General features: G+C 48.1%; 2 long non-coding RNA genes across 23 annotated transcripts; one reads left to right on the top strand and one right to left on the bottom strand.

Annotated features, from left to right (window-relative positions):
• The first annotated feature begins 1,215 nt into the window (after positions 1 to 1,215).
• On the top strand, positions 1,216 to 17,511 carry LOC141581039 (uncharacterized). The gene is made up of 2 exons (XR_012513479.1): positions 1,216 to 1,302; positions 10,796 to 17,511. It is a non-coding gene; the product is annotated as an uncharacterized LOC141581039 (long non-coding RNA).
• LOC104653024 (uncharacterized) lies at positions 1,297 to 27,661 on the bottom strand. Of its 22 annotated transcripts, none has more exons than XR_012513470.1 (8): positions 27,545 to 27,652; positions 26,670 to 26,761; positions 23,618 to 24,332; positions 17,229 to 22,672; positions 15,534 to 15,871; positions 8,853 to 14,786; positions 7,920 to 8,040; positions 1,297 to 2,010 (listed from the first exon to the last, which is right to left on the bottom strand). It is a non-coding gene; the product is annotated as an uncharacterized LOC104653024 (long non-coding RNA). The 22 variants fall into 22 exon arrangements; XR_012513466.1 differs by lacking the exon at positions 1,297 to 2,010 and adding an exon at positions 2,060 to 2,805; XR_012513461.1 differs by lacking the exon at positions 1,297 to 2,010 and having other exon boundaries at positions 6,397 to 8,040; positions 23,618 to 23,706; positions 24,222 to 24,332.
• Between the last annotated feature and the right edge of the window lie 132 nt (positions 27,662 to 27,793).

Below are 27,793 nucleotides of genomic sequence, written 5' to 3' on the forward strand. Positions count from 1 at the left end.
TTTTCGTATTTTTAGTAGAGATGGGTTTCACTATGTTGGCCAGGCTGGCCTCGAACTCCTGACCTTAGGTAATCCACCCGCCTGAGCCACTGCACCTGGCCCAAAAGTCTTAAATGAGATCTCAAAAGGCCAGTCTTAGCTTCTACACTAGTGATGTTATTCACAGGAGTAATGGAGGAGTTACAAATATTGTGATCAGCTGGACAAGGGCTGGCAATCCTTAACAAAGTCTACATTTTAGCAGAATTCAGGCCCTTTTCCTAATCCTAACTTCATGGTCTCTTAGTTTTACAAGGCGGTTTGGTTTTAGGAAAGGCTGTTATTACTGTAACTATTTCCCAGGGCTAGCTTGGCCCTCACCCAGCAATGACCAAGGGCAGTCTGGAGGTTAAAGGGGAGATGAAGTGGGTTAGGTCAGATTTCTCATAGTCATAATTTTCTATTACCATTTTTGCAAAAGCAGTTTGAAGCCCTGCAGGTGACTCTGGCCATGTTGATAGCTTCGGGCTCTACCACCCACGGCCCCTTCCCCACCGCAGCCACCTGACCTCTCTCACCCTGATCCCAATTAGGTGGATCCTGGCTCAACTTTCCGCGCTTTTCGCCCGCTCGGCTCCTCCCACTTGGCCTCAGCTCCTCCCACCCGGGCTTGGCTCCTTCCACTTGGCCTCAGCTCCTCCCACCCGGTCTCGGCTCCTCCCACTCGGCCTTAGCTCCTCCCACCTGGTCTCGGCTCCTCCCACTCGGCCTCAGCTCTTCCCATCCGGTCTCGGCCCCTCCCACTCGGCCTCAGCTCCTCCCACCCAGTCTCGGCTCCTCCCACTTGACCTCAGCTGCTCCCATCCGGTCTCGGCTCCTCCCACTTGGCCTCAGCTCTTCCCATCCGGTCTCGGCTCCTCCCACTCGGCCTAAGCTCCTCCCACCCGGCCTCGGCTCCTCCCACTTGGCCTCAGCTCCTCCCACCCGGTCTCGGCTCCTCCCACTTGGCCTCAGCTCTTCCCATCCGGTCTCGGCTCCTCCCACTCGGCCTCAGCTCCTCCCACCCGGCCTCGGCTCCTCCCACTTGGCCTCAGCTCCTCCCACCCGGTCTCGGCTCCTCCCACTTGGCCTCAGCTCCTCCCATCCGGTCTCGGCTCCTCCCATCCGGTCTTGGTTCCTCCCACTCGGCCTCAGCTCCTCCCACCCGGTCTCGGCTCCTTCCACTTGGCCTCAGCTCCTCCGCACCAGCCTCGTCTCCTCTCACCTGGCCTCGGCTACCACCTCCGCTACCCGCTGGACCTCGGCTTTCCAGGACCTGCTTCGGTTAGTTCGTCCCTAACCCTCACACTGGCTCCCAGTTTCCGCTCTTTCTGCCCAGCTCGGCTCCCCCGCCAGCCCTCGCCACAGGCGCCGTCCTCCCCTCGCCCAGTCTGCCCCGCCACCTCCCTCCCTTGGCGCCGTGTGGCGCCGCTTTTCGGCCCAGTTGGGATCTTCCCGCCCGGCCTCGGCTACTTTCGCCTAGCCTCGGCTACCCCCGTTAGACCTCGGCTTTCCCCGCCCGGGTTCGACTTCCTCCGTGCCTGGCCTCGGCTCTTTCCGCCCAGCTTCGGCTTTTCCACCCACGCGTCGTCGCCTCGTGCCCCAGTATGGAGCCGCCTGTTCCTCACTGTCTTGGACTTGAGACCTCCCTTCCCTCCATGCTTGGCCTTGGCTCGGCTTCTCCGCCGTCCTTGCCTCTGCTTTTCGGCCCGGCTCCCTCCTGCCACCGGATGCGGCTCTTCCTGTTTCTCTCGGCCGACCTCGGCTCCTCGGGTCAGTTCGTTTAGTTCGGCTTTCTCCGCCCGACCTCGGTTTTCTCCGATTTCCCTGCTTTAGTTCGGCTCTTTCCGCCTATCCCCGTGGTACCCTGGGCTCGGCTTGGCTCTGGGTCAGGTTGGGTCCTCGTCTTAGTCTGCGGAGGTTGCACCAATGGAGTTCCAGTCATTATGATATGGAAGTACCACTGTCTCCAGATCCTGGTCAATCTTTTATCTTTTTAAAGTAAAAAAGAAAACAATTCCCGATCTGAACAATGACAAAGGAAATCTCAATGTTTTACTTTCAATTTTTCTTAGAGCCACTCGTATGTATTTCTGTGAACTGTTGTTAGCGTTTGCTCTTTAATTAACTTTTCGTATTTCTCTTATTGGTAGTTCTTGAATACTAGCAAATTATGAGCAGTGTTCAAGCATGGGAATAATTTTTGAAAAAATGTACAGGGGCCGGGCGCGGTGGCTCAAGCCTGTAATCCCAGCATTTTGGGAGGCCGAGGCGGGTGGATCACGAGGTCAAGATCGAGACCATCCTGGTGAACATGGTGAAACCCCGTCTCTACTAAAAATACAAAAAATTAGCTGGGCATGGTGGCGCATGCCTGTAATCCCAGCTACTCAGGAGGCTGAGGCAGGAGAATTGCCTGAACCCAGGAGGCAGAGGTTGCGGTGAGCCGAGATCGCGCCATTGCACTCCAGCCTGGGTAACAAGAGCGAAACTCTGTCTCAAAAAAAAAAAAAAAAAGAAAAAAAAAAATGTACAGGAACATTCATCAGTAACACTTTACTATACTTGCTTTGTCCTGTACATCTGTGTATCAGCCATCAATTCATCTTTTTTAGTGCATTCTGAAGTAGGTTGCAGATAGTTTACGTATCATTAATTACAGTTCAAAATTTGGGTCTGGAGGTCTTCTAAGATGGCTCATCCCCTTGCTAGCAATGTGGTGCTGGTGAGTTGGTTCCTGGTCGTGGGGCTGCTTGAATCTCCTCATGGCATGGCGGATGACTTCCGCTAGAGAAGGAGCAATAGAAGAGACCAAGGAGGAAACTTCAGTGTGTTTTATAACCTAGTCTCAGATGTCACACGCAGCAGTGCTGTACTGATCATATGGCTCATGTCTGATTCAGCATTGGAGGTGGGGTACACAGGACTGGAATATCAGGTGGCAAGGGTCTTTGGTGAGCATCCTGAAGGCTAGCCAACACCCCCACCTTTCCTTCAGACCACCTCTTTTCATCAGCTCAGAATTTTGTGTGTGTGTGTGTGTGTGTGTGCGCGCGCGCGCGTGCGTGCGTGCTGGAGTGCCTGATCTGATTGTAGCTGTTTGGAGCATCTGGAATTCATGGCTGGGTTTGGGACAACTTGGAAGGCCTCCTTTTCCCCTCTTCTCTTTTACCCTTCTCCCCTTTTTCTCTCAGCCTCACCCCCAGCTCCAGTCTTTCTTTGCTTCTAGTGACCGAGTAGGAGAAGATGCTCTGAGAGTCAACTGGGAATGCAGCTGCTAAGGGTCTTCTGGGTGAAGGAGATGCTAGAAGGTTTGCTTGCTCGGCTGTATCACCTCCTGTGTTATGGAGCTTGTCAGGACTACCGTTGTTTTCCATGTTCTGAGACTGGAGGACCCAACATTCCCCTGGCAGGGGACACTTGATGTGATAGGTCTCTATCAACCTATAATATGGGGGTAGAGATACTCATATTGCAAGGGGAGGCTGCAAGAGTTGCCTCCTGGAGTTAAGATTATTCCTTGTGTTTGGGATAGAGGGGTCACCGTAGGGGCAGTCAAGTCATGTTAGGGGTGACAGGGGATTTGTATTCTGGGCTCCCCTCCTCATTTATGTTAAGGGTGTTGCTTGCTGATGCTTTTATCAACTCTTACTTTGGGGTAATGGGAAGAGAGATGGTTTTCTGGGGTATGAGTTTGTCACTGATGTTGAATGGGGTGGGCTGCCTGTTGAGTTTCTGACCATTCCTTGTTTTGGGTATCATTGCTGGGGAGACTTATGTATAGTCTTGGAAAGACAAGAGATACACGTTTGAGCTGTGTTGGGTAAGAATGGTGGCATTTGCTGGATTTCCTTTCTTAAGTGTGTAGAGGATTGGGGGTTCTTTCTGGAGTTTCCATCATTATTAATGTGGGAGGCATATGGGGAATCACTTAGTGAAGTGCTTATTGTCTCTGATGTTGGAGGTAACTGGAGGGTCAGTGTCTGGGACTTCCATTTTTTTCTAGTGTTGGGGAGATCAAGAGGACTTATCAGATAGAGGCCTTATTGTATACTGTTTGGGGAGAGGATGGTGGGATTACTGGATGGAGCTCCACTTATCCCTAGTTGGGGAGGGTCATGTTCTGGGTCTGCCCTTGCCTGTACTATTGGTATAGACTGGGTGGGCCACTGGGCTTGGGCTCCCCATTCTCTAGTGTTGAGGAGCATCTGAAAGGGTCATTTCAGGAGTTTGTACTTTTAGACGTGACTGAGCGGGGTTTGCTGGAGTAGTTTTGGGATGATGGAAGTCTTCATGTTTGGACTCAGTTTTTTTTTTTTTTTTTTTTGGGATGGAGTCTTGCTCTGTCTCCAGGCTGGAGTGCAGTGGCATGATCTTGGCTTGCTGCAACCTCTGCCTCCTGAGTTCAAGCAATTCTCCTGTCTCAGCCTCTGGTAGCTGGGACTATAGGAGCATGCCACCACACCTGGCTAATTTTTTTGTATTTCAGTAGAGATGGGGTTTCACCATGTTGGCCAGGATGGTCTCAATCTCTTGATCTTGTGATCCACCTGCCTTGGCCTCCCAAAATGTTGGGATTACAGGCGTGAGCCTCCACACCTGGCCTGGAATCCACCTTTTGTGTTTGTAAGTGATTGAGGGGTGGAGATCTGACGTCCTTTTGTCTTTTGTTTTGGGGGTGGCTGGTGGTTTACCTGCTAGGGCTTCTGCCAGCTCTCCTGCTGTATGCAGACTGTGAGAATCACTTGCTGGGGCTTCCACAATCTCAAGTCTTAGGGGACTAGGAAATGGCTTGCCATGCCTTCTATCATTTCTAGTTTTTTTTTTTTTTTTTTTTGAGACGGAGTTTCGCTCTTGTTACCCAGGCTGGAGTGCAATGGCGCTATCTCGGCTCACCGCAACCTCCGCCTCCTGGGTTCAAGCAATTCTCCTGCCCCAGCCTCCTGAGTAGCTGGGATTACAGGCACGCACCACCATGCCCAGCTAATTTTTTGTATTTTTAGTAGAGACGGGGTTTCACCATGTTGACCAGGATGGTCTCGATCTCTCGACCTTGTGATCCACCCGCCTCGGCCTCCCAAAGTGCTGGGATTACAGGCTTGAGCCACCGCGCCCGGCCCATTTCTAGTTTTAAGGGACTAGTTCATCGTGACTTAAAACTCTTTTTAGTTGGAAAAAAAAATTAGGGCTGGACGTGTTCGCTCATAAAAAAATTAGGGCTGGACGTGTTCGTTCATGCCTATAATCCCAACACTTTGGGAGGCCAAGGTGGGTGGATCCCTTGAAGTCAGGAGTTCAAGACCAACCTGGCCACCATGGCAAAACCCAGTCTCTACTAAAATTACAAAAATTAGCCTGGTGTGGTGATGCATGTCTGTAATTCCAGCTACTTGAAGGCTGAGGCAGGAGAATCGCTTGAACCCGGGAGGAGGTTGCAGTGAGCCAAACCTGGGCAATGAGTGAGACTCCCTCTCAAAAAAAAAGAAAAGAAAAAATCAGACCAGCCTGTGCATCAGAGTGAGATTTGTCTTAAAAGAAAAAAAAATTAGACATATAAAAGTGTTAAAAATCTACAGGCTTGTTTTTTGTTTTTTTGACAGTCTTGCATCGTGGCCAGGTTGGAGTGCAGTGGCGCGATCTCGGCACACTGCAACCTCTGCCTTCCAGATTAAAGCGATTCTCCTGCCTCAGCCTCCTGAGTAGCTGGGACTACAAGTTGATGCCACCGTGCCCAGCTAATTTTTGGTATTTTTAGTAGAAACGGGGTTTCACTGTGTTAGCCAGGATGGTCTTGATCCCCTGACCTCATGATACACCTGCCAGCCTCCCAAAGTACTGGGATTACAGGCGTGAACCACGGTGCCTCGCCATGTTGTTGATTTTTCTAAAAATCCACCCCTCCCTGTTGGTAGAAATTGTGTCACAGGTAAAACTTGAGTTTCAGTCACTGCTCAAACAGTGCTTGGCTACGTAGAATAAATAATAAATAGGACAGTGGTTTTGAGCATGAAGTATCTGGGTTATAATCTGTGCTCTACTACTTACTAGCTGGTGAACTCAGGCAAGCAACCTAAACATTCCATGCCAGTTTTCCCATCTGTAAGTTGGAGATAGTAATAGCCCATACTTTGCAAGCTTGTAGTGACTATGTAGTTAACATTCATAAGGCACTTTTGAAGAGTGCCTGGTTTATAGGATGGGCTAGCTAAATGGTTTTTTTTTTGTTAATGTATTTTAATAGTAAAATTCTTTGCTGTGAAAAAGGTATGGCCCCTACTGAAAAGAAACATTTCACAAGAAAATATCTAAACCTCTAGGCACCTAGTTACATTACACATAAACATATATAAAGCAAAAGTGACAGAATTATAGAAAGCATTTGTTAATCCACCATCCTCATGGAAGACTTTAATATACAACTAAGTCAGGTCGAGAGAAAAATTTAAAGTACATATTGAAAAACACAACTAGTTTGAGTACGTATGTCCATCTGTATCCAAAAATTAAAGAATATATAGTATACTATTTTCAAAGAATCATGGAGCACTTACAAAAATAGATCAATAAACAGGATAAACAGATACTGCATTCACCTGGAAGCTAACAGAACCCCTCCTCTCTAAAGTGCGCACACGCGCGCGCGCGCGCACACACACACACACACACACACTCTCACACTCTCACTCACTCACTCTTTGGTTTTAACCAGTTAATGGTTACTTGTAATCATGTAAGAAGTCTAGCAATGCACAGAGTAGAGCCGATGCGGCCAATGAAAAGTTTTTGAAGAACTCAAATTATTGTGATTTTTCTGCGTTTTTCACCACTGTGGTGAAAAAAAAAAAAGGCTGTTCTAACTATGCCTTGTGTCCACTTTCTGAAAGAATAAAAATAGATGAGAACAAGCCAGATGGTGTCTCACCCAGGGCCTTATTCCTACTTCTCATAGCCAGCAGAGTGGGACAAAGCCTGTCTAACCCTCTTCAGGAAAGCCTGTTACATTGAACATTTTCTTCTTTTGAGATGGAGTCTCACTCTGTTGCCCAAGCTGGAGTGTGGTAGTGTGGAGTGCAGCTCGTTGCAACTTCCGCCTCCCAGGCTCAAGTGATTCTCTTGCCTCAGACTCCTGAGTAGCTGGGATTACAGGCACCTGTCACCATGCCTGTTTTTTTTTTTTTTGAGTTTTGACCATGTTGGCCAGGCTGGTCTTGAACTCCTGACCTCAGGGGATCTGCCCCCTTCAGCCTCCCAAAGTGCTGGGATTACAGGCATGAGCCACTGCTCCCAGCCCCACTGTATATACCTTTTCAATACTGCTCACTGACAACTTGAATAAAATTGTTTTTTCTTTAAATAAGTAGGGAGAATGAACATTGAGAAGGAAACAGTATTTGCTATATTAGTACAGAGAGAGAAAACTATCAAAGTAAGAAAGCCCATGTACTCTGATAAAATGCTATTAAATTAGAAAAAAAAAATATTGTCTATTTTTTGTTTAACAAACTAGATCACTCAGGAGCTCTTTGGAAATGCCTTTTTGAATATTTGGTGTATTGATGTTTTAGAATACACTATATATAAAATGGTATAATAAGATTTTCAGGACAGCTATAGCCATAAATGCTTATATTCAAACAAAAAGGCTAAAAATTAATGAGCTAGTGGCCCATCCTACAAATGAGATACTGATGAAGCATTTATGCCTTTTGTTCTCAGTGTAAGTTACTGTGTGGCCACTCAGTTAAGAGCTGAGGCATCCTAACATTGATTACAAAAAGCCAAGGATGAGGAATTAATGAAGGCTTTCCCATAGTCACTGCATTCATAGGGCTTCTCCCCATTGTGGATTCTCTTATGAATAGAAAGGTAACATCTAGTCCTGTAAGATTTACCACACTCACTGCAGTCATAGGGTTTTTCTCCAGTATGAATCCTCTTGTGCCGTGTAAGGGAAGATTTTGAGCTGAGGACTTTAAAACACTGATTACATTTGCTGGATTTTGCTCCAAGATGATTTGTCTCCTGTTGATTAAGAGATGACTAGTAAGTACAATTTATAGTATTTTTAGCACTAAATACTGACATGGGTCCCTCTCCCAGGAATTCCGTTGTGTATCATGGTATTAGAATTAATGTTTTTGCTGCTATGAGTGTGCTGGTACATGGCTTCTGTTGGTTTGATTCTTAGAATTTAAAAAAGATGGATTCTTTCTACACATCTTTATTATATTCATAGAGCATTTTTCTGGTAAGTTTAAGGCTAATTTTTGTTATTGTTTTTGTTTTGGAGATGAAGTTTTGCTCTTGTCACCCAGTCTGGAGTGCAATGGCATGATCTTGGCTCACTGCAACCTCCATCTCCTGGGTTCAAGCGATTCTCCTGCTTCAGCCTTCCAAGTAGCTGGGAGTACATGCTTGTGCCACCATGCCCAGCTAATTTTTTGTATTTTTAGCAGAGATAGGGTATCACTATGTTAGCCAGACTGGTCTCAAACTCCTGACCTCAGGTGCTCCACCCACCTTGGCTTCCCAAAGTGCTGGGATTACAGGCGTGAGCCACTGTGCCCAGCTACTTTGTTTTCCAAATACCCAATATCTGACTCAGACTATTGGATGTATTTACTTGTGGGACTTCTCAGGAAAAACAAGTTTGGGGCTAATGCTTTTCTCCAAATTCTAAATAATTTCACAGTATCTCTCCAGAGACACTATTTTCTCTTGGAAAAATGACACTTTCCTTTAGTAACTATTTAATAAAGCCACTCTTTGTGGCTTTTCTGATGTAGGGCATTATCCTACCATGAAAAGCCAGAAACCACCCATGTTAGTCTTACCATTTTCATATTTCTTGATCTTTTCAAAAAACATGTAGCTTAGAAGTTAACCCGCTGGCTTCAAGTGGAGTCTCCACATCTGAAACAAGTTAAAAAGAAATTTAAGTTAATAGAAAAGTGGCAATTTTAAGTTGATGGTGAAATGGCAAAATGCATATATATGAGTGAAGGCAGAATCTGAGATGAGGGCTTTTGAGAAGGCATTCAACAAATGGGATACAGGCGTGAAAATTTTAGGCAATGTTTAAAAAAGATTCCAGCAAGATAGAGACTGATGTGGACAAAACGAAGGAATTGTCAGGAAGGCAAGGTGGACTGAAACTGCTCAAGGAACTCATAGGAGACTTACATTTAGGAAAACGAGATGTGTCTTTTTTTTTTTTTGAGACGGAGTCTTGTCGCCTGGGCTGGAGTGCAATGGCGCAATCTCAGCTCACTCCAACCTCCGCCTCCTGGGTCAAGAGATTCTCCTGCCTCAGCTGTTGTACCCAAAGCAAGTTTAAAACAGAAGCCCCACACTGAGTTTGTTGAGAGTCTGTTTAATGCCGATGTTCAAGAGTCAGCTATTGCTCAAACCTCTCAGCCCCGAACAAAAGGCAGTCAACATTTTTATACCTTTGCGGGGTTAGGGGGTGGAAGGCAAATTGTTACAGAAGCAGAAAGAGCAGGTTAGGGGAGGGGGGACCTAACAACAAAGATTCTATTTAAAGCTGTTTGTCAAGCAGGATGTGGGGTAGGCAGTGACGCTGCTGCAGGTACAGCGAGTGCTCGACCTACGACCACGACTGGTTCCGACAGACCAGTCCTAACACCATTTGGTCATAAGTTGAGTAGGCTATATGTACAGTACTGTGAAATGATGTCACAAAAATCTTTAAGTCATATTTTATCATAATTTTCTTTCATTATTGCTATATATTATAATTTTCTTTGTTCATTTTATGCCATTTGTATCATCTCTACACCATATTGTTTCTTGTTTTTAAACAAAACACAAATTACTGTACCGAGTCTGGGATAACAGTTGAAATGGTGCACGCGGAGATGGTAGTGCTGCTGGAAGCTGGTCCACACTGTCGTACGCCCAGCTGGGCAATGTTTGCGCTGCCAGATGTGGAGCAGTTGTGGCTAGCGATTGTGGTCGTAAAGTCGAATGGTCGGAAGTTGCATAGGTCGTAAGTTGATCAATACCTGTACAGGATTTACGGGCCAGTGGGCAGTGTTTCTCAGAAAAACCGGTTACAAAATACCAGGTGCCTCAGGCTACAAAGTTTCAGGAACAAAGTGCTCTGTGTAGCTAAGGGTGATCAGAATGGGAGTTAACAGGATTGCTTAAAATGGAGTCACCATAGACAGGCTAGATTATCTCACTGGAGTTCGCCTCTCCAAGGGCCAGCCCTGAACCCTATGTGAATTAGAATGGCCAACCTTTGACATGGGATGGCCGAACACAGGCCCTGACGTGGTCCAGGCAGTTTGGAGGGTAGTCACAAGAAACCCAGGTCACCCCAACCAGTTCCTATATATTGATCAGTAGCTAAGGCTGGTCCTGAACCCACCACCGTGGCTGCAGTCCTGCACAGCTCAAAACCCTGCCTCTAAGGTACTCAACCATACTACTCGGTCACCACCCTCTTCAGCTCGGCCCCTCCAGTCCTGCCCCCGTCTGGGGAGGACAAAGGTTTCCCCCCAATCCTCCCTCTGCCCTATGACCCAGTTGTTGCTCACCGTTACTTTTTCTGTACCCGCCACTGCATCACCACCTGTGGCCTCCAGGCTTTGGCCACAACAGAAGGTGGAGGCTGCTCCCCTCCTCCCTTTGAGGGAAGCACCGCCTCCGGCTGGTAGTGAACAATCAACCCCATTTTTGGTTTATGTCCCATTTTCCACCTCTGATTTATATAATTAGAGAACTCAACCTGCTGTTTTCTGAAAAAACCCAGGTTCTGACCTCCTGGTGGAATCCATACTCCAGACTCATCGTTCTACTTGGGACGACTGTCAGCAAATCCTCCACTGGCCAACCTGAAGAGGAGGGCAGGACCTGGTTGGAGGAAGTTTCCCCCTCAACCGGACCAGACTGGACCCTAACTTCTCCGCGGGGAGAAGGGCTTTGGACAACTTCCACCGGTATCTTCTCTCAGGTATTAAGGGAGCTGCACGGAATCCCATGAATTTACCTAAAACCACAGAAGTGGTCCAGGGGACCAATGAGTCTCCAGGGGGTCACGCTGTAACATTTTTAATTTGAAGCTGGAGCGAACACTCAGTATTAAAAACACCTTTGGGCCAGGTCACCAATCACAAAAGGAGCAGTTCTAGGGGCCACAGGGACTATCTGCAACTACCCAGAAGTAAATCTAGGCCAGGAAAGAGTAACTCATTCCTTCTTGGTAGTTTCGGAGTGCCTGTGTCCCCTAATGAGAAGATACCTACTCCATAAACTGCAAGCCTCTATCTCTTTTCTCAACCCGAGGAACTCATCTCACCTTAGAGGACCACGATTCATCAACTACCCACCTCTTACTGACCATCCCCGTGTCAGAAGAATACCTCCTGGTTTTAAATACCCCAGCCGTAGCCTCAGAAAACGGCTCACTTATGCTGGAATTAGAGGCCTAGTTTCCCCACTTTTGGGCAGAATCAAACCCCCTGGGACAGTGGACTTGTTGGCTACAGCTCTACCGGTACAAGTAAAACAGTATCCCATGAGGCAAAAAGCCAGGGAAGGCCTAAGTCCCCACATACAGCGGCTACTGCAGGCAGATATTTTAAGGCTGTGCAAATCGGTCTGGAATACTCTGTTCCTGCCAGTAAAGAAGGCTGGTACCAATGACTATCGGCTGGTCCAGGACTTATGGGACGTTAACAAGCAGTCTGGTCGCTGTTCACCCGACTGTCCTGAACCCATACACCCTCAGCCTGCTCCCACCAAACCATCCAGTATACACTGTTTTGGACTTAAAGGACACTTTCTTCGCCATCCCCTTGGCCGCCAGCAGCCAGCCCATCTTTGCTTTCAAATGGACAGATCCAAACTCAGGAGACACCATCCAACTTACTTGGACCCACTTATCCCAGGGGTTCAAGAATTCTCCTACCCTTTTTGGAGATGTTCTCCAACAGGACCTAGTGCCTTTCTGAGCCAGTTATCCAGACTGCACCCTTCTCTAGTATGTAGATGACTCACTGCTGGCCATGGAAACAGCCAACAGCTGTCTACAACATACAAAAGACTTGCTGTGTCTCCTCCAAGGACTTGGATACCAAGTCTCAGCAAAAAAGGCCCAAGTCTGCCTCCAGAAGGTACTTTACTTAGGATATGAACTCACCAAAGAAAAGCGAGCACTTTCCGATGCTCAAAAACAGGCTATCTTACAAATTCCAAGTCCTACCACAAAAAAAAAAAAAAACAGTTGTGGGAATTCCTGGAGGCAGCAGGGTACTGCCGCCTCTGGATTCCGGGGTTCACAGAAATCGCAAAGCCCCTCTACACTGTGACCAGTGAAAGCGGAGACTTGGTCTAGATTGAGACAGAGGAACGGGCCTTCCAGAACTTAAAAAGGGCTCTCACTGAAGCACTGGCTTTGCACTCCCTGATGTGTCAAAACCTTTCCACCTGTTTGTCCAGGAAAACAAGGGCATGGCTAAGGGAGTCCTCACCCAGTCCCTGGGACCATGGTGGCAGCCAGATGCCTACTTATCAAAAAATTTGGACCCAGTGGCTTCTGATTGGCCAAGCTGCCTGTGGGCAGTGGCAGCTACTCCAAGTTTGGTCCAGGAAACCGGTAAATTAACCTTGGGCCAGTAACTGATCCTTACGGCACCCCATGCAGTGGAAACTCTGCTCAGGAGTGCCTCGGAAAAATGGATGTCAAACTCGCAGATCTTACAGTACCAAAGCCTGCTACTGGACCAGCCCAGGCTGACTTTCCATCCTGCATGCTGCGTGAATCTGGCAACTTTGCTCCCAGACCCAGACTTCTCTGCTCCCATTCATGACTGCCAAGAAATACCTGAGGTCACTAAGACCTGTAGGCCAGACTTGGAAGATATCCCTCTGGAACAGGTGGACACCACTCTGTTCACCGATGGAAGCAGTTTCATCAACCAGGGGGTATGCAGGGCCGGTGCAGCTATCACAACAGAGACCAATATTATTTGGGCCCAAGCACTACCGGTGGCACCTCCGCACGAAAGGCTGAACTAGTAGCCCTCACCCAGGGCCAAAGACAAGCAAGTAAACATCCACAATGACAGTCGGTACGCCTTTGCTACTGTACATGTACATGAGGCCGTATACCAGGAGAGGGGATTACTTACCTCTGCAGGAAAAACTCGGAAACAGAGGAAATCCTGGCCCTGCTCGAGGCCAAGTCAAGGCCTTTCCTGTCAGGTCACTGTAATCACTGCAAAGGACACCAGAGAGAAACATGACCATTGCCCGGGGAAACCAGAAGGCAGACTCTGCAGCCCATGAAGCAGCTATGCTTCCTGTCACCCCACTGACTGTTGCCAGTGGTATCCTACCCACAGCCAGAGCTGCCCAACCATCCAACATATTCTCCAGAGGAAGAAAAGCAAGCATCAGAAGAAAAGCAAGCTTCAGGCCAACAAAAACCAAAATGGATGGTGAATCCTCCTGGACTCGAGAATCTTCCTGCCTGAGTCCCTTGGACGGGCCCTAGTCGGCCAACTTCATTCCACCACTCACCTAGGAGGAACCAAGTTGGCTCAGCTTTTACGGGTGCTTCAAAATCCCCCACCTTCAGGACTTAACTGTACTGGCAGCCTACAGCTGCATGGTCTGTGCACAAGTAAACGCCAGGCAAGGTCCCAAACCTGAACTGGGCTGCTGCCTCCGAGGATGCAGCCCAGGAGAAAGGTGGGAAATAGACTTTACAGAAATAAAACCACACCAGGCAGGATCTAAGCATCTCCTGGTGATGGTGGATACTTCTTCTGGATGGACTGAGGCGTTTGCCACTTGAAATGAAACTGCATCCACAGTAATCAATGAAATCATTCCCCAGTACAGGCTGCCAATTGCCACTGGGTCAGACAATGGTCCAGCCTTCACCATGTCCATTACTCAAGTGGTCAGTAAAGCACTAAATGTCCAGTGGAAACTATACTGTGCCTACCAGTCCCAGAGCTCCGGAACGGTTGAACACATGAACCCAACTTTAAAGGACACCCTTACAAAACTTATTCTGGAGACCGGTGAGAGTTGGACAAACCTCCTTCCCCTCGTACTCCTTAGAACTAGATGCTCCCCTTATCGGGCAATTCACCCTGTACAAAAATAATGTTTGGTAGAGCACCACCCGTTCTACCAAGGCTGAAGGATGTCCATTTGGCAGAAATCTCTTGCTAACCTGTTACAGTACTTACAGTCTCTCCAACAGTACAGGACTTTATCCAGCTGCTTGTTTGAGAAACATACTGGACCCCTACTTCTGACCCGCCTACATCTGGTCATCCTTTCCACCCAGGAGACCTCGTGTATATCAAAGTTCCAGAAGGAAGGACTTACCCCATCATGGAAGGGACCCTACACCAAGATCCTAGCAACCCCCACCGCCTGAAGGTTAACAGTATCCCGACCTGGATCCACTGCTCCCACGCAAAGTCCGCTACCGAGACTCAACAAGCAACATGGGTCCCTGACCCAGGACCTACTCCCTTAAGCCTACGAGATTAGGGCAGACGGGTCAACTTGGAGGATTAACTCTGTGGGACAGCGTTCCCTTCCAGGTAGTATTACTGACCACTTGTCCTGTCTGGAAGGAGCACTGGTACGTGGTGATGGGGAGAGAAATGAGAGAGAGCACACCTACTCCTTCCAGTCTGCCGTAATCTCGGAAGTCAGCCTTCTTTTCAGCTGGGGCTCCCAGCGTGACCTCGGGATGCCTTGGCTGGGATGTGGGAGATCTGACAACGAGGAAAAGGAACTTCAGTCAATTGACTTTTACATGTGTCCAGGAAACCCCTCAGATGTAAACTGCCAGCAAGCAGATGAATATTTCTGCCCATACTGGTCCCGTGTAACCCTAGCCACCTATCACGGGAGACCAACAAAATCTTCAACCCTCTCTTTAGCCCGTGCTGCTCATCCAAAAACATGCTCTACGGGATCCTCTAACCCCCTAAGCCTCCTATCCACAATCCCTCTGCCTTCTTTTGACCAAGGGGATGACCTGGGGACTCAGGCTATATGCAACTGAATGCGATCCGGGGACTCTGTGATCCAAAAAAAAGGTCCTTACCTACTGGAGACTGCCAAAACCTACGGGGCCATATCGGACTTAGGAGAACCTATGTTCCAGCCCCATCCCCACTTAAAAATTTCAGCCGGCCCACCCTGGGTGGTTTCCGGGCTCGGGCCTAAACCTCATCTAGCCCCAATTTTAATGTATATCCTTGCTGACATGAGTAAGCTTCTAAATACCACCCAACCTGAACTGGCTCAAGACTGTTGACTGTGCCTGAAGACAAAACCTCTGTACTATGTGGGAGCAGGAGCAGAAAAACCTATCCCAGTGGAATCTCCTCCCTGCACAAAGCCTACCTGCTGCTCACTCTAGATTATATTGCGGGAAATGCAGCCTGCTTAATCATCTCTGGATATAACCTGTCTGCTTCTCCCTTTCAGACCACTTGCAGTCAGTCTTTACTCACTGTTAGGAACTCCTCATTGTCCAGTCGAGCTCCCAGTGGCCTCTGGTTGGCCTGCACCTCCAGTCTCACCCGTTGCATAAATGGAACAAACTCTGAAGACAGGGCCCAAACTGTGTGTCTTGGTCCATGTACTTCTCCAAGTATATGCGTATGGCGGATCAGAAGGACACCTCCTCTTCAGCCCACCGGGACTACACTCCAGGTTCAGCCACAGGGCCCCAATTCTAGTGCCTCTCTTGGCGGGACTTGGTGTAGCAGGCTGCACCGCCCTGGGGACTGCTGCTTTAATCCGAGGAGAAACTGCACTGGTGTCATTCTCCCAACGCATTGATACTGATCTAGAAGAAATTCAGTCAGCCATAAACATGCTGGATGCCCAATCAGATTCCCTAGCCAAGGTGGTCCTTCAAAACCACTGAAGTTTAGAGTTTTTGTTTCTGTCCCAAGGAGGACTCTGTGCTGCATTAGGGAAAAGCTGTTGTTTCTATGCCAACAAGTCTGGAGCCATCAGAGATACTCTCCACAGAGTCAGGGATAACTTAGACCAATGCTGCCAAGAGCAGGAGAGTAATACTCCCTGGTATCAGGGACTGTTTACCTGGAAGGCCTGGCTCACAACCCTGTTCACCAGGCTGGCAGGCCCCCTACTGCTTCTCCTTTTAGGCCTAACTTTTGGACTATGCATACTAAACTGGCTCCTAAAATTCATTAGACAGCCCACAGCCTGTCAGCCTCATGTACCTCAGAACTCATTACCATCCTGTAGATGCCACTGAGGAATCCATGATTTCATTCCGCCAAAACATCAGTGGGGAATGACATAATCTAGCCTGGCTATGTTGACTCCATTTTAAGCAATCCTGTTAACTCCATTCTAACCACCCTGAGCTATGTAGAGCACTTTGTTCCTGAAACTTTGTAGCCTGAGGCACCTGGTAGAGAACTGCGTAAATGGTAGGCACCAGGGAGAGAAACACGGCCCACTGGCCCATACATGCTGTACCTGCAGCAGCGTCACTGCCTACCCCACATCCTGCTTGACAAACACTTTAAATAGAATCTGTTGTTAGGTCCCCCCTCCCCTAACCTGCTCTTTCTGCTTCTGTAACAATTTGCTTTCCACCCCCTAACCCTGCAAAGGTATAAAAATGTTGACTGCCTTTTGTTTGGGGTGGAGAGGTTTGAGCAATAACTGACTTGAGGACACCAGTAAACGGACTCTCAACAAACTCAGTGTGGGGCTTCTGTTTTAAACTTGCTTGGGGTACAGCACAGCCTCCCAAGTAGCTGGGATTATAGGCACGCACCACCATGCCCGGCTACTTTTTTGTACTTTTAGTACAGATAGGGTTTCACTGTGTTAGCCAGGATGGTCTCGATCTTCTGACCTTGTGATCCACCCGCCTCAGCTTCCTAAAGTGCTGGGATTACAGGGGGGAGCCACCGTGCCCGCCCAAGACGTGTCTTTTTTTTTTTTCCCTCTCCTGAGGCCAAAGTAAAGTATGAGATGACAAACTGAAAGTTAAAGTAATGAAGGGACGTGAGCCGCAGACCAAATGTTCTTGGCCTTGTTGGGAAAAGGGGCATTTACGCAGTTCTCTCCCTCATATTTCCTAATGTATTATAATACTCCCAGCTTCTCACTCCCTGGCCAGACCTGTTCCTTGCAATGATTTATATCCACCTGGTGCTCACCGGGTTGGGTGCCTGGGACAATTCCTCTCTCTTCTGTCATCAATTTATCTTCTTGCTCCAACTGGGAGATCAGACTAGGTTTATCAACTTGGTTCCCTGTACATGGAGAAAAGGCACACGATGTAGGGGTCTGTGCAGCAGATAAGCTCCCCCATGAAACTGAAATCAGTACTTATGAAGATGAAGAGGTGTGACTTCAGGAGCAAAGGAATCATTATGCCAAAATTGAATATATACAGTAACCCTCTTTCACAAAAATTAAAAAAAAAAAAAAAAAAAAAAATCACAAGCCTCCTCAGTCAGTAGCTAGGGTGGTTGCAGGATAACTGGTCCCAGGAGTCCCAGTCCAGGCTTCAATACAGAATTTGAAAGCCCCAGATTTAACTACAGAGAATATACCATCAGTGTGGGAAGTAGAAAAGTTCCCTTTCTTGTTAAAGAATAATTGTGCTAATAACTTTGTAAGCCCTATCCTAGGTAGGTGTCAGACATGGCATGCTTACAGGCACATAGTACATTCTATGTTATTGTACTTTAAGCAAGATATTTTTGTGCTGGACGTGCTCACAGGCATGTCGCAGCTCTCCATTGCTTTTACCTAAGTTTTAAGTTGTTAGCCAATTGGGTTTTAGTTTAGATTGTGAGGTCTGGCTACAGCCAAAGGAGATCAGACACAGCAGTAAGAACCCCAAATGTGTAAAAAATAAATGTGTGTTTTCCTTTGTTCATTGTACTCTTGTGGCGTGATGGCTAGCATGGGTACCCTTTCCTGCAGGCCAGGAAGTAAAAACTGCGTTGCTGAAGAATCCCTTGTCTCAGTGCTAATTTTTCTTTGCGGCACCGAGCATCTATTTCCAACAGTCAGGGCAAGAAGTAAATCTTCATTTCATGGGAACAGGCTGAGACAGAGAGCTCCATGAGGGTGGGGACCGTGTCTGTTGCATTCTTCACTGCACTCCCACATCCTGGCAGAGACCTGAGAACACACATGCTTAAGAAGGACTTAAAAGAAGTGATGTCAGTGAAAGTAGCGGACTAGGAACTCCAAAACTCCATCCCTTCACAGAAACAGTAAGTAAACGGGGCAAAACCAGAATCAACTTCATTGGAACTCTGGAATGTTATCAGAAGTGTACGACCACAGGAGAATGCCTAATCAAGACAAACAGCTGAATCTGGGTAAGAGGGATTTGTGACATTTTAACTGACACTAGCCACATACTCTATTCCCCATTTTGCCTTGGAGACAACAATACTAAAGGTAACAGAATGCACCTTAGTCTAAAAAACTGTGGTTGGTTGTTTTGACTGTCTGGTGGCTCCCTGATGTGCTGGGTCAAAGGGCTTCCCTTTATTTGTATAAATCCGAACTCTCACAGGTCTGAAGAGGCTATACCTGTGGAAGCTGGAGGGTAGAGAGGGAAGTGTGTCCCAACACATCTAAAGGCAAATACATTTAGCCACTGCTGAATGGGGCAAGGGAAAACTGAAGCAAATGAAAGACTAAACCAAAACATCCGGGAGAAGTGGAGAACGAGATGCGCTGGGGAGCAGAGCATCTCTCCACACATTCCTCACCCCCACCAACAAGACAGAGTCTTGCTCCATTGCCCAGACTGGAGTGCAGTCGCATCGGCTCACTGCAACCTTCACCTCCTGGGTTCAAGCACTTCTCCTGCCTCAGCCTCCTGAGTAGCTAGGATTACAGGCATGTGCCACCATACTTGGCTGATTTTTTTTGTATTTTTAGTAGAGACAGGGTTTCACCACCTTGGTTAGGTTGGACTCAAACTCCTGAGCTCAGATGTTTCATCCCCCTTGGCCTCCCAAAGTGCTGGGATTAAAGGCGTGCGCCACCACGCCCGGCCTGCACACATTCCTAGAAGGCCATGCACGTACCCAGGGATGAACGTATGCTCAGAAAGATCTGAGAAGGCAGCAAGCCCTCACCTTTGACCTTCAGGCTCTGCATAAGCAGCAATTGAAGGCTAAGGCAGAGTTGTAAAGTGCTTTAGCTGAGTGTTGAAGGCATGCTCCAACATATAGTATAATTCAGATCCATCAACGAAGACTAGTAATCTTTAGGGTTCCAGGTATTTAAGAAAATCTCTGACAAATTAGTCACAAGCTGAACATTACACTAACAGAACAGAGACTTCAGTGGCCACACATGACAAATATGGATATGACAAAATTAGTGCAGAAATGTCACCAAAGAAACAATACCAGCTACAACAAACCTTGGGGATGGGAAAATCAGCTTTACAGAACTGCCATATTGTCATATTCTCCAAGTCGTTTTCAGCAAATAAATTATGAGGCACATAAAGAAACAAAAATGAAACTGCATTATAGGAAAAAAGAAATGAACAGAAATGGTCCCTAAGAAATCTAGTCATTGGACTTACTAGGCAACAACTTCAACCATTTCAAGCTCAAAGAGTTAATGGAAATTGTGTACAAAAAAAACTAATGGAACCAGGAGAATGAATTCTCACTAAACAGAGAAAATCCTAAAGAGATGGAAATTATAAAAAGGAGCCAAACAGGAGTTTTAAAATTGAAAAATATATTATCTGAAATGAAAAATTTACTAGAAGGGGTTCATCAGAAGACTTGATCGGGAGTAAGACAATCAGTGTGAACTTGAAGACAGGTCAATAAAGATTGCTTGAGCTGTAACGCAGAAATTAAAAAGGGAAAAAAATGAATAGAGCCTAAGAGACCCAGAAGACATCATCAAACATCCAAATACACATAACGGGAGTTGCTACTGGAGAGGAGGCAGAAAAAGGAGAAGGAATACAGGAAAAATAGGTCAATCACGGTGGCTCACACCTGTGTTACAGCACTTTGGAAGGCTGAGGTGGTAGAATCACCTGAGGTCACGAGTTTGAGACCAGCCTAGCCAACATGGTGAAACCCTGTCTCTACTGAAAGTACAAAAATTAGCCAGGTGTGGGGGTGTGCGTTTGTAATCCCAGCTATTCAGGAGGCTGAGGCAGGGAGAACTGCTTGAACCCAGGAGGTGGAAGTTGCAATGAGCTGAGACCTTGCCAGTGCACTCCAGCCTGGGTGACAAAGCAAGTCTCTGGGGGAAAAAAAGAAAAAAGAAAAAGGAATATATGGAAAAATAAGAGCCAAACATTCCCAAATCTGATGAAAATTACAAGTCTATACACCCAAGCAGCTCAATGATCTCCAAATAGGATACACTCAAAAAACTCATACTGAGATACCTTAAAATTAAACTGTTAAAAACCAAAGACAAATAGATTACCCTGAAAAATAGCAAGGGCAAAATAAGTCATCATATACAAGATTAACAGCTGATTTCTCATCAAAAACCATGGAGGCCACAAGCCAGTGGGATGACATAATCCAAGTACTAAAAGATCAACCAAGAATTCTATCCCTTGCAAAACTATCATTCAAGACAGTAAACAGGCAATCCACTGAATGGGAGGAGGTATTTGAAAATGATAAATAATATTTGATAAGGGTCTAGTGTTGAGAACGTATAAAGAACTCTTACAACTCAATAACAAAAAAGCAAACAATGCCCCCCAAACAGAAGAAGGATTTGAATGAACATTTCTCCAAAGTAAATGTGTAAATCGCCAACAGGCACAAGGAAAGATGGCCAATCTCATTTTTTTAGGGAAACAGAAATTAAATACCACAGCCAGGTTTGGTGACTCATGCCTATAATCTCAGCATTTTGGGAGGCCGAGATGGGAGGATCACCTGAGGTCAGGAGTTCGAGACCTGCCTGGCCAACATGGTGAAACCTGTCTCCACTAAAAATACAAAAAGTAGCCTGGTGTAGTGGTAGCTGTAATCCTAGCTACTTCGGAGGCTGAAGCAGGAGAACCACTTGAACCAGAAAGGCAGAGGCTGCAGTGAGCTGAGATTGTGCCACTCCAGCCTGGACAACAGAGTCAGACTCTATCTCAAAAAAAAAAATAAAGGAAATAAAAAGCACAATTAGATGAAACAAGAATGCCTATAATAATAATTATTTTTTTTTAATGGAAGAGAGAAATGTTGGTAAGGATGCAGAGAAACTGTAATACGTTGCTGGTCTCATACACTGCTGGTAGAAAGTAAAATGGTACAGTAGGTGTGGAAAGTGTGGAGGCTCCTGAACACATCAAACATAGAATTACCACAGAATATTCCACTCCTAGGTATATACCCAAGAGTAAACTGGTGTTTAAGCAACATCTCGTACATGAATGTTCATAGCACACTACCCACAAGAGCCTAAAGGTGAGAACAGGCCAAATTTCCATCAGCTGATGAACTGATACATAAAAAGTGGTATATTCACATAATGGAATAATAGTCAACCATAAGAAGAATGAAGTTCAGCTATCTGCTACAACATGGTTATACTTTGAGAACATCGGCCAGGCGTGGTGGCTCCCACCTGCAATCCCAGCACTTTGGGAGGCCAAGGTGGGTGGGCAAGAGTTGAAGACCATCAGCCTGGCCAACATGGTGAAACCCCGCCTCTATTAAAAATACAAAAATTTGCCTAGTGTCACATGCCTGTAGTCCCAGCTATTCGGTAGGCTGAGGCATGAGAACAGAATGAACCTGGGAGGTGGAGGCTCAGTGAGCCGAGATCCCACCAGTGCACTCCAGCCTGGGGCAACAGAGTAAAACTCTGTTTCAAAAAAAAAAAAAAAAAGAAAAGAAAAGAAAACATTATGCTAAGTAAAAAGTGAAAACATTTTGTATGATCCCATTTATATAAAATGTCAAGAATAGAGCCAGGCATGGTGGCTCACAGCACTTTGGAAAGCTAAGGCAGGAGGACTGCCTGAGCCCAGAAGTTAAAGACCAGCCTGGGCAACATAGCTAGACCCTGTCTCTACAAAAAAATACACAGATTAGCTGGGCGTGGTGGTGCACACCTGTAGTCCCAGCTACTCAGGGTCATGCCACTGCACTATAGCCTGGGTGATGGAGGGAGACAGTGTCTAAAAATCACCCCGACAAAAACAGGAGACACACCCATAGAGACAGAATGATTAGTGGCTGCCAAGGTTTTCAGAAGGGAGGAGTGGGGAGTGACCACTTAATGACTCTGGGGCTTATTTCTGGTGTGACAACTATGCTCCGTAATTAGTGGTGGTGGTTGTACTACATTGTGAACGTATGAAAAGCCACTGAATTGGACACTTTAAAGAAATAGTTTAAATGGTGACTTTTCTGTCTTGTGAATGTTACCTCAATTAAAAAAAAAAGAAAAAAAAGGCTTACCTCCTGAGTCATTAAATAAATGCAGGAATGGCATCAGGCTTACCCAGTGAGGAAGACAGGTTCCAGAAATTCTCCAGCGTCATGTTCCTGTGTAGCATCCTTTGGGCAGGGTCCAGCAACGCCCACTCCTCCTGGGTGAACTCCACAGCCACATCCTCGAAGGTCACCAACCCCTAAAGCATCGCAAACATCACAGTTTAGCTGAGGACAACCCTCACCAACTGCACAGGAAGAGGGCCCAGGAGAACAGAGCCAGGGCTGGGGAAACCTGAGCACAAGATGTGGGGCGGGGTTCTGAGCTCCGCTCCCTGGCTTCCAGGCTCAGCCCTCAATGCTTGACTCCTTAGGCCACTCCTCAGGTTTAATGCACAGTACCCCAGAGCAACTGTCTTTTCTCTCTCAGACTGGGGGTTCCTGTGATCTTACTCTCTCAGTCTCCAGGGGAGCATGGGCCTGGGACATGGCAGAAATCAGAGGAATACTTGGTAAGTGAATGAACGATTTCGTATGGCTTTTATAAATTGCTTGGGCTTAGAACATCGTCACAACTTTACTTGGCTTTCCCTTAAAACTCTCAGGGGCCGGGCGCGGTGGCTCAAGCCTGTAATCCCAGCACTTTGGGAGGCCGAGGCGGGTGGATCACGAGGTCGAGAGATCGAGACCATCCTGGTCAACATGGTGAAACCCCATCTCTACTAAAAATACAAAAAATTAGCTGGGCATGGTGGCACGTGCCTGTAATCCCAGCTACTCAGGAGGCTGAGGCAGGAGAATTGCCTGAACCCAGGAGGCGGAAGTTGTGGTGAGCCGAGATCGCGCCATTGCACTCCAGCCTGGGTAACAAGAGTGAAACTCCGCCTCAAAAAAAAAAAAAAAAAAAAAAAAACTCTCAGGAGCACATGACGTATTTATGGACCCTGGAGAATGCTCTGAACCTCCGGTAACCGTCCACACAAACTGACATTTTCTGGGCAGCCCTCACTCTCCATCAGATGCCTGGAAATCCTGGGATGCCTCAGGAGCCAGTTTGGCTGCGAGGCTCCAGGCTGCTGGGAGGTATGAAATCCAACCTTCTGGCTAAAGGAATAACAATTTGGGAAAAGGAGCATCCAACTCACCTGTAGCCAGCTTGTCAGGAGCTCATTAACCAGCCCTCAGCCTTCTGTGTATCCTTTTTACCGAGAGGCTGAGAATGGGGAAGACGCAGCTGGAGGAGGAGAAATGAGTCCCGGAGATTTAGGCTTGTCTAACGCCCATGTATCTGCCTGTGACTGACCACATCCCCCTCCTATGCCCACACAGCACCTACCTACACCCCATGCAAACACTTACCCACAGCTCTCCTAAGACACCCAAACAGCCCTGTCTCACCAACGAAAGGTAACAGGGCTTAAGGTCTGACTGCACCTGGGGAAGAGATTATTCCCACTTCATAGATGAGGAAGCAGCTTCCAAAGACATCACTGTTTTTATCAGGTTCACAGAAAGAAATAAAGGGAGAATTCAAAAGCTCCAGGACATTCACTAACTGGTCACATCCACAGACACCCAAACACCTAAGTCCCAAATCCCAAGAGCCGCCCTGTCGGGCACGGAGGACCTCTAGGACCCTGGGGCTCCACTTCTGCCTCACCTGCTCTGCCCAGCCCCCTCCTGTGCCAGGCTGAGGGTCAGAGCCTTTCAATCCTGGACTATGAGAAATGCTAAGACCCCGTGACTCACCACCGGTGGCAGGTAGGACAAGGGCCACCATCCTGTGACTCCGACAGCAACAGGGCAGCCGGGAGGCAGGACGCGCCTCCCTTCTTCTGGAAGCACCCTCAGGACAGTGCTCTGGAAGAAATGGGACACTCCAAGTCCCCACAGGCCCTCCTCAGCTCATTCTTCCTGTCCTCCTTCAAATACAAGTTCTGGCTTCCACATTGAGCCTTTATTTTCCTGAGCAGATGAATTTAGGGCCACCTAATGGCAACACTTGCCTTCCTCTGTCCCCAACACAATGACCAATATGTCCCTGGCTCCATACCCCTTGAAAACCAAGGCTTCGTGGAGTCTCATAGCACATTCCGCTTGTCCAAGTGTGGTCAGTAATGTGTTCCCTGCCACACCCTCCTTCCCTGGGGACTTCAGCACCTGCCTCCATCACTCCTCCCACCTCCAATCCCAGGTCCCGCATGACATCAGAGACCTCCAGAGTCTCAGGGGTTCCTAAGCTCTGCGGCCCTCTGCCCTCACACCCCTGGGCCACACATTTCCATGGGTACGCTCAGCCCCGATCATCGCCGGGCACTGTCCCACCATCTAGAACAATGCTCACAAACTCCCCTGTCTGAACCCAACCTCCCTCCTCAACTTCCACTGCGTTCACTCATTTTTCTCTCACTGTGTGTCCTGTGACCACAAGCAGACCTCGGCCACCCCCTCTCCTGCCCATCCCCTGCCTTGGCCACCCCCTCTCCCGCCCGCGCCCTGCCTCCGTCACCCCCTCTCCCGTCCGCGCCCTGCCTCGGTCACCCCCTCTCCCGCCTGCGCCCTGCCTCCGTCACCCTCTCTCCCGCCCGCGCCCTGCCTCCGTCACCCCCTCTCCCGCCCGCGCCCTGCCTCCGTCACCCCCTCTCCCGCCCGCGCCCTGCCTCCGTCACCCCCTCTCCCGTCTGTGCCCTGCCTCCGTCACCCCCTCTCTCGTCCGTGCCCTGCCTCGGTCACCCTCTCTCCCGCCCGCGCCCTGCCTCCGTCAACCCCTCTCCTGCCTGTGCCCTGCCTCCGTCACCCCCTCTCCTGCCTGTGCCCTGCCTCCGTCACTTTGGGAGGCCGACGCAGGTGGATCACCTGAGGTCAGGAGTTCAAAAACCAACCTGGCCAACACGGTGAAACACTGTCTCCACTAAAAATACAAAAAATTAGCTGGGCGTGGTGGCGCATGCCTGTAATCCCAGCTACTCGGGAGGCTGAGGCAGAATTGCTTGAACCTGGGAGGCAGAGGTTGCAGTGAGCCGAGATAGCACTATCTAGGCTGGGCAACAAGAGTGAAATTCCATCTCAAAAAAATAGAGGTAAGATCTCCAGGTATCAATAGAGGTTATTGTCTCCAGTAAATTAAAGGGGAAAAAAATAAGGCACCCAACAGTGTATATGGAATGTTTTCTTTTTTTTATGAGAAAAGGGCTGTGTGTGTGTGTGTGTGCGTGTGTGTACACACAAAGATGAAAGCAGCCAAGGGTGGGATGGGGAGTGAGGGGTTGGCATCTGGATTTAGGGATTTCTAAGAGTGAATGTGGGCCAGGCAGACAAAACAGAGTTGCAGGGAGTGGGTGGTGGTGGCTGTTCATGGAAGGCAGGGCCACTCAGTCTCTCTCCAAATTTGTACCGAGATGCAGCATTCAGGCCCTGGCTTCCTTCTAGATCTCTTGCCCAGGGAATTTATACTGGATGATCCCCATAGGCCCTATCTCCAAGGAGGAAAGGACTGGGAGGGAACTGAATAGACAGCCGTTCCCCACCGCCAGGTGTTCACTGGTACTTGGAACCAAGCAGAGATCCGTGGCTCTTTCCCCATTCCCGCCTGCAGCGTCTCAGCCTCCACCCTTTAATGAACACAGCTGCCAAGTGTTTCTGCTATCTGGTCCCTGTGGCTGGCAAAACAGCACCCCCAAAATTCACATATACATGTGAAAAGTTGATATATTTGTACTCATCTGTAAAAGTCTGAAATTTTTAGTATCATGACATTCAAGAAAATCTGCATTATGGCCAGGCTCGGTGGCTCACGCCTGTAATCCCAACACTTTGGGAGGCCGAGGTAGGCGGATCACCTGAGTTCAGGAGTTCGAGAACAGCCTGGCCAGCATGACAAAACCCCGTCTCTACTAAAAATACAGAAGTTAACTGGGTGTGGTGGTGCGCACCTGTAATCCCAGCTACTGGCGAGGCTGAGGCAGGAGAATTGCTTGAACCTGAGAGGCGGAAGTTGCAATGAGCTGAGACAGCACCACTGCACTCCAGCCTGGGCAACAGTGAGGCTCTGAATCAAAAAAAAAAAAAAAAAAAAAAAAAAAAAGATATGCTCACTCTTAGTAATTCCTTGTGTTTGCAACCTGAGCACAGGAAAAACTCGTTCAGTTTTTCTGCACAGTGGAGTCTTGTAACCTGCACGTTCTACACGGTACTCACCTGATCTTACAGAAATCCACTCATCAGTGAGTATAGGTGAATCCTGAGGCTGGCTTCAACACAAATCTGAGCCTGAATGATACTTTTCTTGTCTGAAAAAAAGGGGAGGGGGCACAAAAATCGCTTACGAGGCCTTTTGTAGGGAGTAGTATGTACATATAGTAAAATGTATTATTGAGGGTAATAGAGCTGTTACATAGAAAGGCCACCCCATTCACTTAAAAAAAGTGATTTAAAGAATAGTAAGAACCCCGGCTATCGGCTGTGCCTGAATTCACCTGATTCCTCTCCAGCCATCTGCTCCGTAAAATGAAACAAGGAGCTTAAAGCTGTCTGCATTTGACATGCTTAACTCACGTGGCTGGAGATTTTATGGCGACTCCAGATGCTTTAAATTCGTCACTACAGCCTTCTAAGTGACTCAGCTGAATTGTAAATAATTTCTGCAGTGTATTCAGGACTGCAGAGACCTGAATGCCCTCCAGCAGGGTTTCCCAACCTGGGCACTACTGACATTTGGGGCTGGAAGAGTCTTTGCAGGCGGCAGCTGCTTTTACGCGCTGCAGGGTGCTTGCGCTGCTAGCATTCCCGGCCCCCACCCTCTAGATTGCAGCAGCACAGTCCCTCCTACCCTGCATTCTGTGACCTCCAGAAATGTCTCCAACTAGAGCCAAAAGTCCCATGGGGCGCAGAATCACCCTGAGTGAGGGCGACAGGGGCGCGGGGGCCACGACCCCGGAAGCAGCAGCAGCTTCGGGCTGGCCTGGGCGCACAGCCCGAGGTATCGGGCGGAAACCCGGCTCCCGGGAGGGACGTGGGGCCAGAGGCTGGGCCCCTTCTCTGCATTCGGACCCGAACCCCCACCTGCAGATTACCGAGCCCAGCACCTCCAGACGGGCCCAAAACGCCGACTCACGATCAAGACTCTTTCCAACGCGACGCGACCGAGGCTTTTCTCACAACACACTCCCGCGCTTCCGCTTCCGGCCTCGGGCTGGCAGAGCTGCACTTCCCCTTCCGGCCCCAGCTGGTCCCGCCCTAAAATGCTGCGCTTCTCAGGTTTAAGTGATTCTCCTGCCTCAGCCTGCCGAGTAGCTAGTATTACAGGCTCCTGCCACAACGCC

The sequence above is a fragment of the Saimiri boliviensis genome, chromosome 14, assembly GCF_048565385.1.
Source record: "Saimiri boliviensis isolate mSaiBol1 chromosome 14, mSaiBol1.pri, whole genome shotgun sequence".
Taxonomy (NCBI): Eukaryota; Metazoa; Chordata; class Mammalia; order Primates; family Cebidae; genus Saimiri; species Saimiri boliviensis.